At 40.4% G+C, this 19,458-nt stretch overlaps 1 protein-coding gene and 1 long non-coding RNA gene across 6 annotated transcripts in view; one reads left to right on the top strand and one right to left on the bottom strand.

Annotated features, from left to right (window-relative positions):
• The window catches only part of AFF3 (ALF transcription elongation factor 3), a 578,761-nt gene that overhangs the window by 421,732 nt on the left and 137,571 nt on the right, over positions 1-19,458 (top strand). The window lies entirely within an intron of this gene.
• The window catches only part of LOC147582560 (uncharacterized), a 32,121-nt gene that overhangs the window by 4,993 nt on the left and 7,670 nt on the right, over positions 1-19,458 (bottom strand). The gene's annotated exons all lie outside the window — the stretch shown is intronic.

Raw genomic sequence — 19,458 nt, 5'->3', positions numbered from 1 at the left:
CTTGAGTATTTGTATGGTTTTGTGGCTGGGCTGAGATCCCATGTTGTCTGAGGGGACCCACTTTGTAAATTCCGGACTTGGGTGATCCAAAGCTGAAACCCTATGGACTAATCTTCAGTATCAGGCTGTGGTATGCTCTGTGGGTCTGTTAGTAAAACTTGATGGGTCAAAAATAAACCAATGCCATGGAGAGTTATACCTAGACAAAAAGCATTCATGAGGATAGGAATGGAAATTTCTCTTCTTCCAGTTGTGAATACATGTCTTTGCTAGTTTTTTTTTAATCCCTTCCATTTAACCTCCAAACTAGGATTGCCAGATAAAATACAAGACATGCAGTTAAATTTGAATTTTAGAGTAACAGTGAGTAATCTTTAGCATTAGTATATCCCATGCGATATTTGGAAATAATTTTTTTAGTATAACTATGTATTCTATAATAATTGGGGCATATATTAAAAATTATTTGTTTTTTTTACCTGAACTTCAAATTTAACTGGACATCCTGTATTTTTTATTTGCTAATTCTAGCAACCCTACCAAACACCATGTAAATTTAGGTCCAACTGGACTTTAATTTAAATCCATAATTTATCAAAGCAAGATAAATTGAAGAAGGGAGAGAAAAAAGAAGGGAAAAGAGATAAAGTAACAGAAGGACGAGAGAAAGTAAGAATGAATTCTGGCAATCTGCCAAGTAAAATAACTAACATTTTGCAAGAAAGAAATCCTAAAACTGAGGTCATAGAATGGAAAAAGTCTGTTTCACAGACTCTTTAGCCTGAATACTGGCCAAAAGAAGGCAGGCATCCTATTAACATCTGAATACCAAAGCTCATCCAGGAATGGAAAGATTTGGAATTTGAAGATCCTTAGCTTCCAGCTTTGTTAGAATACCACAATTCTTTATTAATTGCAAGGAGGATTTTGTTTTTTCAGTGAGATGTGTCAGTAATTCTATATCAAAGAAAGCTAACTAACTTCAGTTTATGTTACTCCGATGCATTTGAAACTTCGCAGATAACCTTTTGTTTGCTTGCCTTGCGCTAAAATGAAAAAAAAAAAAACTTTCAGATACCTGATATGGAGAAGAATTTACTCTGTTTAAAAATCACACAGTTCTGCTGTGAAGCATGAAGATGGCTTTTTTTTAAGTTAAAAAATATTAACTGACAGCTTCAAGACAGATTTTTTTTTCTTTAATCTCTAACCAGACAAATTACTAGAAGCAAGAAACCTCTTGCCTTAATCTGGACACGTCACAGACGTGACCCTGTTCTGCAGGAGATGGCTTTTTAACTGTGGATGGGGGAAAATAACCTTTGGAATTTTTAGGATGTTATTACAAGCAAGTTTACTAGTTTTTGACTTACTAAGCCACAGCTGGAGCCAGCCTTCATCGGGGTAAGAATATTTTCATGCTACTATTATATCTTTCGTATTTCAAATGTAGGATTATTGCATTTTGGGGAATATGGCCTTTGAGGCTTGTACTGTCTGTTGAGTATGCAAATGTGAATGTCCTATAAAAGGGGAGAGAAGCTGACAGTTTCCTTCTGTGCCGTAAATTTAAAGACTCCAACAGATGAGAGTTGGGGCTGCTGGAGCAGGAATTGGATCACACCATCATGTGGGATAAAAGAAAATTTTGTATTTCTTTGAGAGGCATTAAAAGGGCTGGGCTTATGGCCTCCCTCAGAGCCAAGCAACTATGTGCCAGGCTCTCATTTCTGTAATTGTTATCTTGTTGCTGCTGCTTTAAAAAAAAAAAATTTGACCAAATGGTGCAAGGATTTTTTCTGACGAAATTAATTATGAATCTGCCTGATAGTATTTTCTTTCAGATTAGTGAAATAGGAACCATCATTGCTTTTTCTATCACCTTCCCTCCATTCTGCATTTTTGTTTCTTTTATAAGATACCTTGTATCATTAGTTCAGAGAAAGAACAATGTTATTCTGTATATTTTCCCTTAAAGAGACTTCAAAAAATTCAAAGCCAGGCTCTCTCCAAGGAGCCACAGATGGCATCCCTGCAGGCCTGGCTGCCTGTGGAAAGGCACTGAGAAGCCAGAGAGAAACACATCAGTCCACCTGTGACAGCCAGGTTAGGAGCAGATGCCATTTTGATACGAGAAATGTCCAAAGGAAATTGTCAGGTGACGTAAATAACATAACCAATTGATACGGTGAATTTCAGTGTTCTGTCCAATTAGTTTATTTTTTCAGTCCAATCTCCTTACCATGCTTCTTAACCAGGGTGTACCTCAGATCATCTGGGGAGCTCTTTGAAATATGAATAGCTGTGCTCTGCAGTCTCAATTAACCAGTACTTGCCCCTGTGATTCTGATATACATCCTTGGTTGAAAACCATACTCAGGAGGTCCCATACCCAGCTAACCTTCAGAGCACTGAAAGGGCTTTAAAATGCAGATTCCTGGGCCACTCCACCAGAGATTCTTATTTGGTGTGGCTGGGTTTGGGCCTACAAATATGTATGTTTGAAAAGTTTCACAATTCATTTTAATGATTAGGCAGATTTGGAAACCACCTTTGTCCTAACTGAATCATATTAATTTCATCAAAAAAGCAGTTTTTGATTAAAAAGAAAAATAATCTGATCATGTGTACAGTACCTTTGAAACAATACCTATGTTTCCATTGTTTTCACCTTCAACTTTTTTCTAGCTTTATCCCTGCCTGCTTCTCTCCCATCTCAGTAGAAGAAATGCCTGATCCTTTTCTCCTCTGGTGCCCCTGACCTCATCTCTTCCCTCCTATCGTGTTATTTTCTTAGATACTCTTCCTACTTGGGCCTATAGCCTGTTCATATTTTCCCAAACAAAACAAACATGGCCACAGCCATCAACCATTGTAGCTACTGAGCTCTCATGGGTTCTTCTCCCTGACTGCTTGTACTGCCACCTTTGGCAATGTCATTGTGGGCCACCATGTCACTTGTCACTTGTCACTGGGTGAAACCAGTGGCCCTTTTTGAGTCTATAATTTCCTTGATGTCTTTGCAGCCAGTGACCCACTGATCATGCCCTCTTTGAACCATCTATTCCTTGTCTGCGATCCTACTGTGTTCTCTTGGTTTTCCTAGCAGGGTTCAGGCTTTGATCTGTTTCTTTTTCTCTGCATCCTTCTTGTAGTGATCTTAATCCATTCCCATAGCTTTAACTCTCATCTCTGTCCAGATGCCTCTCACATCAAGATCCCTAACTCTGATGTCTTCCTTGAGCTTCTAACCAGTCTTTCCTTCCATCCACTGAGACCCCAAATCCTATATGTTCAGAATCTAATACTCTTCTCCATTCTTTCCCCAGCTCTTTCTCTTATATCACGTACTTTTGCGAGCAATGACCCCGAGACTCGAAACTTTGGTTTCTCTCCCATCCTTGGCACCAAAACTCGGTTACTTGCTATACCCACAGCTTCTCCTACATAATTCTTTTTCTATACGTCTCCATGCAACCTGAGTTTAGGCCTTCCCTTCTCCCTTCCCTGTCCTCTATAGAAGCCTGGTCTCCCTGCCCCCAGTTTCTTCATTCCATCTATATGATGCTGCCAGATTAATTTATCTAATATATAGTTCTAATCATCCACTTCTCTTCTCTAAAACCTTCGATAACTATGTACTACCAAAAACTAAGTTCAAATTCTAAACCTAGATTTTAGAATCCTGTGTGATCTTCCTTCCCTATTTATTTTTCTAGCTTCATTTTCCACAACCTACCCTTAGTCCCCACATACCCAATGCACCATCTAAACTGGCACTATCCCTCTCTCATGCCCTGGGATCTTTCTTCTACATGCCTTTGTTCATACCACTCTCTCTGCTGAGAGCGCTTTCTTCTAATTATCCTATGAGAGTCTCTCTTGGTTCTAACATGAGATCCTCTCCTACTTCTCCTGTGATAATGCTACACGAGTTTAAGTTCTAGCTTAGTTTCTATCTCTACCATTACACCAAATATGTTGGGTACCTGACTTTGCCTGTAATATATTTCCTTATACTATAATGAATTTATTAGTAATAAATATATGATACGCATGTAAAATCACTACAAAATGAAAATTCACCTTGGTTATTGCCTGAACATTTTGAAATATGGGTTAGTTGGGTATTAGCACACTGACATGGAAGCAGAGTGTATCCATGATCTAGAACTGTATACTTTTAATCCACTAACTAGGTGAACCCAGGGGCTAGAAAAGCAAGTAAAATACAGGAAACATGATTAGTTGCTTTGTTGGTTTGAATCCAAAGATAGTATAGGATCCAAATTCTGAAAGTCGAGTGGGTCTCCATTGTGAAATCCATACCTTCCAATTCCCAGTACTTCATTTTACCCAATTGCAACCAAAGACATAACACTATATACTGATGCTGACCTTCTGCCTAGGGCTTTTGTGTTACATCTGAGATCTACCAGAGTAGTTGGCTATATTCTTTTTTTTTTTTTTTTTAATTACACCTATGGGCATAAAGGAGGGTGTGTTATGTAAGATACAATAAGATATTACTGGATACAGTAATGGCTCTGAGACCTCAAAGTCACACTGGAAGGTCAGAGACCACAGACCTTGAATATTTCATACTTAAACTTCTAAAACTAGTATAATTCCAGGTGAACAGGTAAATATAGTTTTCATAGTAGAGAGTATAAAGGAACTTAAATAGAGTTAAGATTTCTACACTTCACTCTAAGTGGATACCAATAGGCTGTGATAAGTTATCTATGTGTATGGCAATACTGAGAGCAACCCCTAAGAAAACTATACAAGCATTATACTCAAAAACAAAAATCAAAATGGATCTCTAAAAAATGTTCAAGTAACCCACATGAAGGCAAGAAAAAAAAAGAAGAATGAGAAACAAAAGATAAAAGCAATGAATAACTAATAATATGGCAGACATAAACCCTAACGTATCAAAAATTACATTCAATGTAAATGGTCTAAATACACCAATTAAAATACAGAGATTGGTAGAGTGGATTTTTAAAAAATGACCCAAATACTTAGGGTCTACAAGAAACTCATTTCAAACACAGAAAGACACATCATGTAAAAATTAATTTTAAAATTTAGGAATGGCTATATTAATATTTTAAAGGTAGGGTTTAGAGCAAAGAAAATTGCAAGGGACAAAGAGGGAAGTTACATAATGATAAAAGGATTAATCCACCAAAAAGATATACCAACCTGAAATGTATATTTAGAAACAAAAGCACTTCAAAACACATGAAGCAAAACCTGATATTGCTGAAAAGATAAATAGACAAATCTACAATTATAGTTAGGGATTTCAAAACCCCACTTTCAGCAATTAATAGACTATTAGATAGGAAATCAACAATGATATAGAGGGATTGAACAATACCATCAAGCAATAAGGATCTAGTTGACATTAATAGAACATTTCATCCAACAACAGTTAGAATATACCTTCTTTTCAAGTAGTCATGGGACATTCACCAAGATAAGCCTTATTCTGGGTCATAAAACAAACCCTAACAAATTTAAAAGAACTGAAATTGGGGTGCCTGGGTGGCTCAGTCGGTTAAGCGTCCGACTTTGGCTCAGGTCATGATCTCATGGTCTGTGAGTTTGAGCCCCACATCAGGCTCTGTGCTGACAGCTCAGAGCCTGGAGCCTGATTTAGATTCTGTGTCTCCCTCTCTCTCTGCCCTCCCCTGCTCGCTCTCTCTCTTTCTCTCTCTCTCAAAAATAAATAAACATTAAAAATTTAAAAAAAAATAAAGTGTAAAAGAACTGAAATCATATATAGTATATTCTCTGACCATAACAGAATCAAACCAAAAATAAATAACAGAAAGACAATAGGAAAATCTCCAAACACTTGGAAATCAAACAGCTTACTTCTACATAGCTCATAGGCCAAAGAGGAAATTTCAAAGGAAATTTATAATACACATAAAAAATGACTGAAAATGAAAACACAACATATCAAAGTGTTGTGGGATGCAACTAAAACAGTATCAAGTTGGAAATTTGTATCACTGAATGCTTACATTAGAAATGAGCAAATATCTCAAGTCAATTATCTTAGTCCTACCTTAAGCTAGAAAAAGAAAAGCAAAATACACCCAAGACGAGCAGAAGAGAAGAAATAACAAAAATAAGAGCTAAAATCAATGGCATCGGGCACCTGGTTGGCCCAGTCAGTTTGGCATCTGACTTCAGGTCAGGTCATGGTTCACGGTTTGTGAGTTTGAGCCCCACATCGGGCTCTGTGCTGACAGCTCAGAGCCTGGAGCCTACTTCAGATTCTGTGTCTCCCTCTCTCTCTCTCTGCCCCTCCCCTGCTCACACTCTGTCTCTCTCTCTAAAAAATAAATAAACCTTAATTTTTTAAATAAAATCAATGATATCAAAAACAGGAAAACAATAGAAAAATTAATAAGCAAAAAGCCGGTCCTTTGAAGAAATTAATAAAATTCCAGCAAGATTGAAGATAAACAAGAGAGAAAATACAAATAACCAATATTAGGAACAAAACAAGGGGTATCACTGTAAGACCTTGCAGATGTCAGAAGAATAAGGCAATCCTAAGAACATAATTCTACACACATACATCTGACAATTTACACGAAATGGATCAATTCCTTGAAAACCCACAAATTATGAGAACTCAGCCAAGTTGAAATAGTTAACCTGAATAGCCCTATGACTGTTAAAGAAATTTACTTTGTCATTTAAAAGCTTCCCCCAAAAAAGAAATCTCTAGGCACAGGTGTTTTCACTGGAGAATTTTATCGTATATATAAAGAAGAATAAACATTAATTTTGTACAGTCCTTTCCAGAAAAAATTAGAAGGGAGCACTTCCCAAATCATATGAGGCCAATAGTATCCTGATGCCAAAACCAGACAAAAACAAAACAAAACAAAAGAATGTTATAGACCAATATCTCTCATGAACTTACAAATTAAAAAAAATTTTTTTAGGGAAATGTTAGCAAGTTGAATCCAACAATGTATAAAAGGAATAATATACCATGACCAAGTAGGATTTATCCCAGGTATGCAAGGCTGGTTCAATATGTGAAAATGAATCCATGTAATCTATTATATCAACAAGCTAAAGAGGAAAATGCATATGATCACATGAATTGACACAGAAAAAGTATTTTACAAAATGTAACAACTGTTCATCATAAAAACACTTGATACACTAGGAATAGAAAGGGGCTTCCTCCACCTCTTAAAGAACATGTGCAAAATAGTTAAAGCTAACAGTTAACTTCATACTTAGTAGTACAAGAATGAGTGCTTTTCTTCTAAGATCAAGAGCAAGGTCAGGTTCTTTGCTGTCATCACTCTTAATCAAAGTAACACTGAAAGTTCTAGCCACTGCAGGATGGCAAGAAACTGTCTCTACTTGGAGACAATATGCTTGTCTGTATAGAAAATCCTAAAGAACCTATCAAACAGAACTACCAAATGAGTTCTGGAAGGTTGTATGATATAAGATCAACATGCAAAAATCAATTGCATTGGGGCACCAGGGTGGCTCAGTCAGTTGGGCGTCCGACTTCAGCTAAGGTCATGATCTCACAGTTCGTGGGTTCGGGCCCACATCAGGCGCTGTGCTAACAGCTCAGAGCCTGGAGCCTGCTTCAGATTCTGTGTCTCCCTCTCTCTCTGCTCCTCCCCTGCTCACACTGTCTCTCTCTCTCTCTCTCTCTCTCAAAAATAAATAAATATAATTTTTTTTTTTAAAAATCAATAGCATTTCTGTATTCTAGTGACAAGTAGAAACCAAAAGAAATATGCAATACCATTTACCGTAGCTTCAAATAAAGGAAAATACTTGGGTGTAAATCTAACAAAATGTGTACAAGGTCTCTGATAAAAATTACAGCATACCGATGCCTAAATGCCTATAATGTTCTCACTTGGTGTCTATAAATGTGTGTTTATTAGCACTGTGAATCAGTCTTTCCTTGCAAAAGAGTGTTACCTCTGATCTGTGGTAAGACTCAGACATTTCTGGGTAAATATGTAAAAGATCAAGTGCTTAAATGGATAAAAATTATTGGTAGCATCTATACTGATACAAAGTTTTCCACTGTCTCAATATCAAAAGCTCAAGAATGCCCAGATTCCCAAAGTGAGTCAGTGCTTGGACTATTTTGCATGAATGTAGTTAGCCAGGATCAACAGTCTTGGAGTTGAGCTTGAGGTGGAATTTCCAAATTTTCAAATGTTTGGTGACAGCCATCCAGCACCCCAATGCTGGGCAGTCCAAGGCATGAGTCACAGGCAGACTCTTGGACAGTCAGTGTGCTGAAGAGATGCCCAGATTGGCCCCAAAACTCCATTGTTAACAGTACCAGAAGACACATAGCTACTCTGGGGGCTGGGAAATAAGCTTTAAAAAACAAACAAAAAACAAAAAACAAAAAAACACTGCTAAAACAGTGGTCCAAAGGCAAAGATTAGAGATGCCTGATTTAGAGATTGTTGTTGCATAGATCAAAGTTTTCAAACTGGGAAATGTAAAGATATTCTGGTTCCTAGAACTTTGGGTTAGTTCCAGGAACAAGATAGCAGTGTGCTACTGCCCAATCCTACCAATGATACACACTTGAAATTCTATTTTGAATGGCCTGGGAATATACAGAGAAGTTTTGGAAAAGGAAAAAGCAGACATAAACATCAGAGAATATCATAGATGAGGCCTCATGCTACAGGCAGTAGATAGATACATCAGGAAGTTGCAAGTACACAAAGTCTGTGTTTGTTTACTGCCTTATTAATGATCATAAAGTAGTGATTTTCAAAGCACTTTCAATTCTGTTACATCACACTGTCTTCAACAACAACCTGTAAAGAAGGCAGACTTGGTTTTATTATTCCTGTTTTAAGTATTTAACATCAGAACCAGGAGGACTCAGATCCTCACATTATCAGCTCTGAATACCCAGTAGAGCTGTCAGAGCCCGAAAAGAGTTATCAGAGCCGGGATCCTTGGCATGACCCATTTTTCTCTTGTTTTGATCACAAGGGCCTTTCTACAAGAACAGAATTATCTTGCTTATGAAAAGAAAAAAAAAAAAGAAAAAGAATTAGCCTTTACAACAGATGTACAAAAACCTAACTCATGATCTTACTTACTGCTCTTCTTACTACATTTGCTCTCTAGACCTGAAGCTTGCATATGTTTTCTCTGAAAAAAAAAAAATTCTAGGCTTTTACAGATAGTCTTGTGGTTGGAAAGTCTTTTTTAAGGTAGGATAGGTACAATCTCAAACACACACACACACACACACACACACACACACACGCCACTCCCCATACCCAGAGCAGGGGTGGACAAAAGGTCATCTCATTCACCTGCAGTGCTGCCCAGCTAAGTAGGTGGCAGGACCCTACATAGCATCGAGAATTCTCAAATCTTCAGGAAGCTGATCCAAAATTTTATGGAACTCCTCCTCTACAGCTTTCTCCTACTTCTGTTCTCTGCCTATGAAAAGCCAGATGAATGCCTTTCCCTTGGGGTGGGGAAGCAAAGTCAGGATAAGAGACCTAATGCCTTCAGATCTTACAGGTGTGACAAGGGCTTCACCCCCCCCCCCCCCTTAGGAGAGAGAGATCAAGGAAGAAGAGAGCAAAGGGAGCAGCAAGGCTGGCTGACTGCTTCTCCACCGTCATCAAGAATCCCCCTAGTCCATAGAAATCCCACAGTGTGCTGTGCAGAGCTTTCATTAGTCCAAATTCTGGGCTTCCAGAGACCACATGTCTAGAGCAATATAGTATCACAATAAGTATAATGATTCTCTTTTGTGGCAAACTAAATGTGGGCAGACTGGGGATGCATACCCTGGAATGGACCTTTTACATTAAATGTAATACAGAGTTTAAAGAATAGAATCATAAGGTAAACTGGCTTAAAATTGTATACTGTTCAGCTACGATGCAGTGATTTTCACTTCCTGGGCATGAACCACCTGCGTCTTGCCACTATAACATGCTGTGATGTTCGTATGAGGAGATGGAGGATGAAACCATATTAATGAAACTTTTTACAGTTCTTCCAAGCAGCCAAGATTTTATGTGATAATATGTCAAAGTGATTTCTTGGGCAATTCATTTGTGAATTTTATCTGCACACTCACACACAAAAAAATCAATTTTGTTTGAATGGGTTTGGACAGCTAACTGTTGTGTGAGGCCATCAGGCTGTGAAGAGTGAGTGTCCCCCATGGGATGGCGATGACTCATGTTCACTAAGTGCCCTGTTGGAGCAGCGTGGGGTGCTTCTCCCACGAGCAAGCTTTTCATAGATTCTAGGGAGTTCTTGGGCCAGGGAAAGAAACTCTGTGATTGATCATCTTTAGTTTTACAGATACTTTATTTCAGCTGCTTCATCAGTTCTCCTCTTTTATGGCATTCAGATGCTTGTAAGTGCCCATGAATTCTCAGAATTATACATTACAAATGTAATTTTGAAAAAGCGAAGACATAGTGCTGTTTTGTTAGTTTGAGAAATATTCTGCTTATTAAGGTTGTTGGAAGTAACCATGGTCATTTATAATGAAAAAAGTGGAAGCAGAGATAACCCTCCCTCCTGCATCCTGTGCAGGTATGGAGATGCACGTAAACTCATAGTTTTTACAGGAACATACATTACCTGGATTGTTTTTTCTTTGCAATTTAAAGGCGTACTTCCAGCCTACCTCAAGAGCTTTCACTAAAAAGAGTATATTTATGATCATAAAGGTAGGTAGGTACCTAGCATTAATCCCCTGGTTGTTGGTAAGCTAGTGAATTAAATGAGTCAAGCTGTATACAGGTAGAAGTATGGAGTGTACTAGGATCCCACCTGGGAGACTCACCCAGGGGGAAGCACAGTGTGGGGTCTGAGTCACCTGAGGTATGAGGCTGGCCCAGCTGTGACATCTAGAGCTGTGCTGCCCAGTCCAGGAGCCACCAGGCACAGGTGGCCACAGACACTGGAAATGTGGAGACCCCACCCTGAGATAGTGTAAAGTACACACCAGGTGTCAAACACTTGGTGCAAAAATACGTATATAAACGATCTCAGTAATTTTTATGTTGAAATGGCAATATTTGGTGTATATTGGGTTCAATAAATATATTATTAAAATTAAGTTCACCATTTTACTTTTTGTAACATAGCTACTAGCAAGTTTTAAATTCCATAGGTGACTCACATTCTATTTGTTAGCGCTGTTCGAGAGAATTGACTGGCATGTGGGGTGGGCAAGGAGAGGTCTTATGGAAAGCAATGCAAGCAATTTCAAACTGATTACTCTCATTCCTGTCCTAAAAGCCATTGGCTGCCCTATCCAGGGCTTCTCCCTGGCCTCCTTTGGTAGCTTTGGCACACACTCCATTACATCCTGTGGCCAGCTTCCCTCTCCTCCCCCATTGCCCACCACCCTCCTGCGCCTCTCCCTCCCTCCACCATGACCCCACACTACTGACAGCTCACATTCTATTGGCCTGAGCAGTTCCTCCTCTGACTTCTCACTCATTTGCCCCGAGGTACTGAAAAGAACTAGTCTTTGGTTAACAAGACCATCCTCCTTAGAAGACTTTCCTTTAAAACATCAATCCACAGTCTGTCCCTCAATTCGCATATTTTAAAAGCTCTAAAGGGTTGAAGTTTAAAAAAAAAAAAAAACTCATTTGGTAGAACTGGCTGCAAGCTGTTTTTAACTTTGGTCTCACTTCCTATGACTGTTCATGCAACCACCCCAGACCCTGCCCAGATGTTACAGAGTATGTGAGGGAGGCATCAGTTTGCCTTTCTAAAAGGAAGTTCTGGATCCCCAAAACACATCCAGACCTGAGGGTTTTAGATAAGGCATTATGGACCTGAAGCAGTTTTTCCCTCTTATAAGCTGGCTTCCCTCACCCATGTAGGCTGCCTTAAAGACCATCTTCCTTTAAGACAGGCTTAACCAGGTCATTGTGCTCCTAAGACTCCCCTGGCCTCCAGGGCCAGGTCCCAGCTCCGTTAACAGCTGCCGGGGCTCCTCATCAGTGGGTATTGATCACCTGCTACACGTAAGCCATCAGACAGGTGCTGAGGGGATTCCATAGACACTTGAAAGTTAGTCTGTGACCTTAAAGAAGGGACATGAAACACCAGGAACTGCAGTGAACAATGGAAGGATTAAACGCAAACATGAGGGAAACCAGCTACAAGTGCAGGCAGAAAAAAAGAAGAGAGCACAGCAGCATGGGCTCTCTAGTCTCAGGTGGGCTGGACAGCAGGATAGAGGCCGAGGGGTGGGTGGGTCTGGAGCGGAAGAAGTAACGAGAATGCGGTTTCCTGCTCCCACACCTGGATGTCTGTCTTCTCCCGATAGTTAATGGGGTTGGCCTGTTGCCTGCCTTTCCAGTGGGCCCAGGGGACAACCGAAGGATACTGCCTTCTAGAATCAAATGTGTTCCTTGTGTTTTGTCATTTGAACGGATTCCTTAGAAACACATAACCAGATGTTGAAGTTCATTGTTTTCATCCCCGTGTTGGTTAGGTAAGCTGATCGAAGCATGCTGAAATGGCAATATTTGTCATAATTTGAGCCCAAATTAATCTACCAACCCTTTTTTCCCACTCTCCCTCACCTCTGGATTACATGTCAAGTTGCCAGAGGAATTAGTTGTGGTTGCTGGTGGCCCTTCAATCCATTTCCCATTTATGGAGGGCCTACTGTATATAAGACTCTGAGCCTACACTATTAGAATCCCTCATACTTATTCTGTGCTTTAAAATTTGCAGAATGTTTTTGTCTACATTATCTTATTCAGTTGCCCAATAATCTTTTAAGTTGAGATGTATTTTATTCACTCTCAATTTACATTCAGAAGTAGAGGCCTGAAAAGGCCCAGTAATTTACTCAGGGCCATCACGCTGGTAGGTGACAAAGTTAGAAGTCAAAAATTAACTCCAAATCAGCACGTTTTCCAATACAGTAGTCACCCATTTCCTATATCTCACTGTAACTTGAGGGGTTAAAATGTGACATGTTGCACATTTGAAGGTCATTGAGTAGGTATGGATGCATGCCCACTACTGGCCCAGAAATGAAACTTTTCTTGCTAGTTCTCAAAACAGTGCTGGCAACTTTCAGCCACTTCATAAATCTTAACAGCTAAGCTAAAGAACACCCCAAATTGGTGAAAGAAATGTTGACCCAGACACATGAAACACCAGAATGGAACAGGGAAGGCAGCAAATAATTTATGAGTTTTGGGGGTGAATACGACCCAGGGTGCTGGCTGGATCAGTTAAAAGAGCTGCACTCTTGTGGGTTAATGAAAGGGAGATGTAAGGCTTTACTAGATAAATTCCATAGTTATGAAATTACGATATGTCATATAACCAAATGACAACTTCTGATAATGTCTTCCTGGCAGCACAAATGCTTTTGTGCACATATCGTGTTTTAGATAGTACAATAGTTTGGAGAGAGTGTTTTATTTTCTCTTTTATAGAGAAGGAAATTGAACGTCACTATTACCAGCAGGTCACCAAGCAAGTAAAGAACCCTGGGAAGTAAAGCCAGGACCTTGTCCGCCCACACTCAGAGCACCTGGACTCACTGTTCGTGGTTCACACCAACTATGCCCTGTCTTTACACCTGCCACCCAATCAGTGGGGCAAGAGTCACCAAATGGGTCTTCCTTCAGTCAAAATTTGACCTGAGTCCATAAAATCCTTTGAAAGTCTAAAGCACCCATCTCTAATGTCTGGTCTAGAGAGTTCTTAAAATCATCGAGAAGTAAGAAGTATGTATTTACACAGTGAAAAAGGCTGCTTTTATATAGGATCCCTTAACATTGGAAATAATGATGCAGCAGGAAACAGAAGAGGTGTTTTGAGTGTTTTTCTTACTGACCAACTTAAGAGTGTATAAATAAGGTACCAAAACTCACTGGCTTTTGAGTTCATTCTTTAATTCTTTAAAAAAAAAAAAAAGTAAATTAACAACTTTATCTTTGGGTAATAAGGGGGAAGATAGAAGTACCTGGTATCACAGGAGAAAGTCTTGTCTGGGAGCACATAATAGCCATTCCCTGGTTATCGCTGAACCAGCAACAAACCTAATATTTACAAATTGCAGGTTCTAGGAGGCAATGCCATTTCTGTAACGCCCACCAATGCTATAGTTTTTCTTTGGTTGAAATCACCTTAACGAATATAAAAAGTATAAGTGTTTTTCTCTAATAGAAAAGATTTAGAAGTACTGTAAGTGATGATAATAGATAAATTGTAGTGGCATGTAAACTGTTTCCATATGAAAATTAGGTTTGGGCACACCCAGTATTTGCAACATCTGGGGGATAGAAAGAAGGGTTGTTCCGAGAATCTAACTGAAACATACACAGAGAAAAAGAAAATTTTTCTTGCAGAATCCCATTTAAAGTTACCCATTCTGGGTAACAATGTTAATGTTACTCTCAGTTAATACTGACTTGAGTTGCAATCAGTAATGGAATTTCCATCTCACTGTTTTTGATCTCCCTTCTCCTCTCGTTCTATCACCCACCTGTTTTCTCTGTAACCCCATAGCAGTCTGTTCATTTCCATTTGGTTCACTTGGGGAATCTGTTAATTTGTTAAGCTCCTGCTCTGTTTGGGGCCCAGCACTGGAAATAAGAAACATGGAAATATGGCATGGCCCCTGCTCAAAAGAAGTTCATCCCGCAGGAGGTAAGGCTGGAGCATAAAGAAGGCATTTCAGTGTAAGGTGACAGCAGCTCTGATAAGAGATGTGCATCCTGACGGGCTCAGAGTCCCTTGCAGCTGCCAGAACAGCCCCAGCCCTAGAAGCTAAGCTGGCTGGACGCTTTCACACTTTCACACTCTTCTGCTGCATTTAACCTGGTACCAGATAACCTGACTCCCCAGAGGACACAAGAGTTTCAAGCACCATCTTGGTCTCACAAGTCTGGAGGAGGGAAGAGAACTACTGGCTCCCAACCAAGACAACTGATCCTTAATGGGGTTCAGAGAAGAGGGGACACGAGGGAAGGTGGATCATCTGGTGGACTTCCTAGAGGAGCAGTTCTTGGAATGGACCCTCAAAGATTGCAGACGAAGGAGGCCAGGCATTGCAGGTGAGGACACAACATGTGGCACTCCAGGATTTGGTCATGATCCCTCTTCTCTCACAGAAAACTCCTCCAAAGCCTTTATCTTATCAGCCAATCTTCCTCCTGGCTCTGCATATCCCAGTCAGACCACTGCCTCCAGCCTCCATAGCTTGGTAACCTCTTCCCAACTATTGCTGCTGTGGATCAGATAGAAGAGTAACAATAAGGAACAGTGATGCTTCAGAAGCAGCTACGAGCAAGGGACAAGCAGAATTCTTTGTCCTGCCTCCCTGGCCACAGGGGCCACCATGCAGATGGGAGACCTCAGCAAAGGCCAGAACCAGAGGTAGCAGTTAGGGCTTTTCTCTGCCTTGGGACTTAGTGCTGCAGGGAAAGAGTTAACAGTGGGATTTGGCAGGAGGAGGGCTCAACCCAGAGGAGGTGGTGGGGGCCAGGGCAGAGGCCACACCTTCCCTGTGTTCCAGCAAAGCCCTGACCTTGCCACTCTGTCAGGCTTAGCTGCCAACCCTGGAGGCTGACAACTAGTCACTGCTTCCAGAAGCTCTACCAAGAAGGGCAAGAAGGCTGTTCAGAAGAGTCCTTGACACCTTCCACATTTTAGATCATTTTAGTCAACTACATGAACTTAGCCCTTCCTGGGCCCTAATCACTAACTCAGTATCCTCCTGAAATAAGACATTCCCCAGAATGAATTTCTACCTTCTATCCAACAGCCCTCCTACTGGGGGAGCTTTTCCCTTAAGTTCATTTTTCTCTTGATCCTATCACCTGCTCACAGGCTCTCTCACTGATGGCACGGTGGCCATTTGCTTTTTCACAGTGCTATTTCCTGGCAGGAGGGAAAAGTGTCTGATGATACTTACCTGAGGCCCCTACCTCCTGCACAGGTTTTCCTCTGAAGAAAGAGTTGGGGTGCCACCACTACCACTGACAGTTTATAAACCACTGGTCTCGATTATCCCCAAAGCCTCTTCACCTCTAAAATCACTTTTAAGAGGATTTTCCTGACGCATAAGCTCATTTATGGTCTGATCCCTCTGACTGTGGTCCTGAGTGAAGGATTCCTTTGGGGAAGGCAGCTCAGAGAAAGCAGGGAAATGCCCCAGCTTGGACACCAGGTGGGGACAAGGGTACAGGAGCATCAGCTACACTGACGTGTTTGGATGCTCCAAAATAACACTGTCCCAAACTGCAGGCCACAGAAGTTCAACAGGTACATGCATTTTGGGCAGAGCTTTATTATGGTGTTTGTATTTTTCATGAAAATAATTTGGTCACAGATGCATTGAAAAATGCCGTATGGAGCTCTTGGTGCACAAATGAGACCAAATTTCCCCAGAACATCAACTCAGCATGGGAAAAGTGAGCAGTGACTAGACACAGCCTGGTTTGGAGACCAGCCTTGGTAATTAGGCAACCTGAGAATTTTCTAGAGCAGGGAGTGTGTTACAGGTGGGAGGTGAGGAAGTCCTGGTCAAGATTGGTTGGTGAAGAAAAAGAAAAGACAGGGAGGGAGTCTCTGATAGGGCTAGAAACTACCTGCTTGGCATCAGCTTCCTAAGGGACTGGTCCTCTAGGCCCCACACAACATCGAAGCAAAGTTAGGTAAGTCCCTTTAACACATATTCCTTACATACTGTTGTCATTGCCTCTTGTGCCCCACACCAAGACATTCAGACAGAATGTTCCCAGTTCACCTGACACTGCACCCACATTGGCCTCTTTCTCCTTCCCTATATGGCTCCTCCTGGCCCTCCCTGTCCTTCCTTTTCCATCAGGGAAACCAAAAGAAGGAAACTCCACTGTGCCTGCATAGAAACTCTTCAAAACACAATTTTAATCTTTTTTTAAAAAATATTACCTTGTATTAAGATAACTTTAACCAAAATACATTTGTCAAAAGCCAGATTTTGACTGGGAAAAGATCTGGATAAAAAGTAGCATACACTACCCAGTCATTTCCTGCAAGAATTTTAGCAGCAGCACATGGCCATTAGCCTTGCACTTTTTATTTCATAAACAGCTGCAGAGTCGTTTGAGGCCCTGGGATTCTCCAGTTTCTGAGCCCTTCCGTTGTTGGTCTGATCCTGGAGTAGACAAATTTGCCCAGCCATTTTCTGTTTTTGAAGTTAATAGACAATGAGCTCTAAAAAGTGTGGTTATTATAAATTCAAGAGCTTTTTAAAGTAAACTTTTATATAACTTATCTCAAGCTCATTTTTCAGCCCTCTAAAGATAGACTTTAAGATTTTAAGTGTATTCCATTCCATTTGTAGTCATGGATCAAGTTCTTCTGTGCAGTGTTGCAGGTTTTGTCTCTTCTTATGGAGGCATGTGTGCTTATGACTTTTCATTAAGTAAATATTTGTGTGCCTCAGGCACTGGGGACACAGAAAGGAGTGAGGCTGACACTTCCTTCAAGGAGCCCATGAGTCAGGTAGATGACAGTCTGAAGACAGATAATTACACTATAGTGTGGGCAAATGTGCTATTAGACGGTGTACAGAAGAGTGTAATTAACTAAGGTCATTGAGCATCAAGACGATATGCCCTTTGGGGTGGCATTTGAAGGGTGAATAATAGATGAAAACAGGGAATAGAAAGAAAGGCATTTCAGGCAGGAGAGGTGGAGGCTGAGATTCTGACAAGTGTAACTATATATAGTTTGCATTGTTCCAGTATTGATTATAAGGGCTGGGACAGGCTAACAACTGCAGAGAGCTGAGGCCAGGCCATGAAGTGCCTTGTCGTCCCTAACAAGCAGCAGGTACTATGGATTTAGATTTTAGGTGGATTGCAACAAGATGGGCAATAGAACCTGGAGGAAAAACTGGAGGGAGGAAGTTAGGAAGCTATTACAGGGGTACCAGAAGTGTGAATTAAAGCAGTACTGTGAGGGATGGAGGAAGATGGGTTCAAAAGAAAACTTAGGACATTGAACACATACCTCTAGGAGTTTTACTGTCTGTAAAGAGGGCAGGGAGAAGTCAACAACCATGTGCACATGACCTGGTGGGTAATAGTATCATGGACCTGGACATAGAATTCAGCAGTGCATGTTGGATTTTAGGTGGGGAGGTGAGAGGGTTCTGGTTTTAGGCAAATCATAGAGGCACATCCAAGTGGAGATTCATTTATTTTCTCAGCAAACATTTGTTATGTGGTTATTCTATGCCAGGCATTTTGTTGGATGCTAAAGATGCCCTATAGGATAAAATGTGGTCTCTGGCCTTCAGGAAGCCATAGTGTGGAAATGCGAGGGTGCACTTGAGCCTAGGGAACTGGCTCTTGGAGGATGAGGTCATAGATGTCATCCTCAGGAGTAGATGAGGTAAGAAGGGGTAGACGAGAATAGAAACTGAGGACAGGATCCTATGGTAACATCAACTTCTGAAGAGTGGCAAAAGGAAATGGGAAGTCAAAGGTAAAGAGAACCTTAAGGACCAGAGAAGCTGTGCAAGAAGCATTTCAAGGAAGGAGTGGTACATGAATGTGGCATAAATCAGTGTGAGCAAACAAGACAAACAGAGGTGTCTGGTTCATTTGACAATTGAATGTCCCTGATAGCCTTAGTGTATACATATGAATATGCAGATACCTGTCATTTGGAAAGAATTCTGCTCTTGCTGATCAAGAATCTGAATGCTTTATTAGGACTTAAAATGTCTATTTGGCCAGAATTTAACCAGTTTGCACAGGTAATGACAAGCCTTTGATTTATGCCTATAGCAATCACTGGCAACACATTGTGACTCTGTCCCTTGGTTCTATCTATAGAGTTTCTATAGGACTACTCAATCCAATACTTTTTATGTGATTAAGAAATAGTTTACTAGGGGCACATGGGTGGCTCAGTCAGCTAAGCGGCCAACACTTGATCTCAGCTCAGATCTTGATCTCAGGGCTGTGAATTAAAGCCCCATGTTGGGCTCCACACTAGGTGTGAAGCCTACTTAAAAAAAAAAAAAAAAGAAAGAAAATAAAAGAAAGAAAGAAAGGAAAGGAAATAGGAAAGAAAAGAAAAGAAAAAATATACATTAAAAAAAAAACAGTTGACTAATGTTGGATTATAACCCAATACAGAAAGTAAATATGTGAGAGTCCATGCTGATATAAGTAAATGATTGAATAAAGGAGTGAAGAAGCAAATTTCTTGTACAGAATAATACCAAATAATATCTGTAGATACTGCTCCTCAAGGAAGTGGAATGTAAATCTCTACCCCTTAAGCATGAATTTTCCTTAGGTACTTCCATGTGGAGTCTGGAAAGAGGGGGAAAAGAATAACTTTACAGTGGATAAATCTGACAAACACAATTTTAGCCAAGTGATG

Source organism: Puma concolor, chromosome A3 (assembly GCF_028749965.1).
Source record: "Puma concolor isolate L17-30 chromosome A3, mPumCon1.1.hap2, whole genome shotgun sequence".
In the NCBI taxonomy this organism is placed as follows: Eukaryota; Metazoa; Chordata; class Mammalia; order Carnivora; family Felidae; genus Puma; species Puma concolor.
The sequence above is the reverse complement of the archived record's forward strand: the minus strand, read 5'-3'. Positions and strand labels throughout refer to the sequence as shown.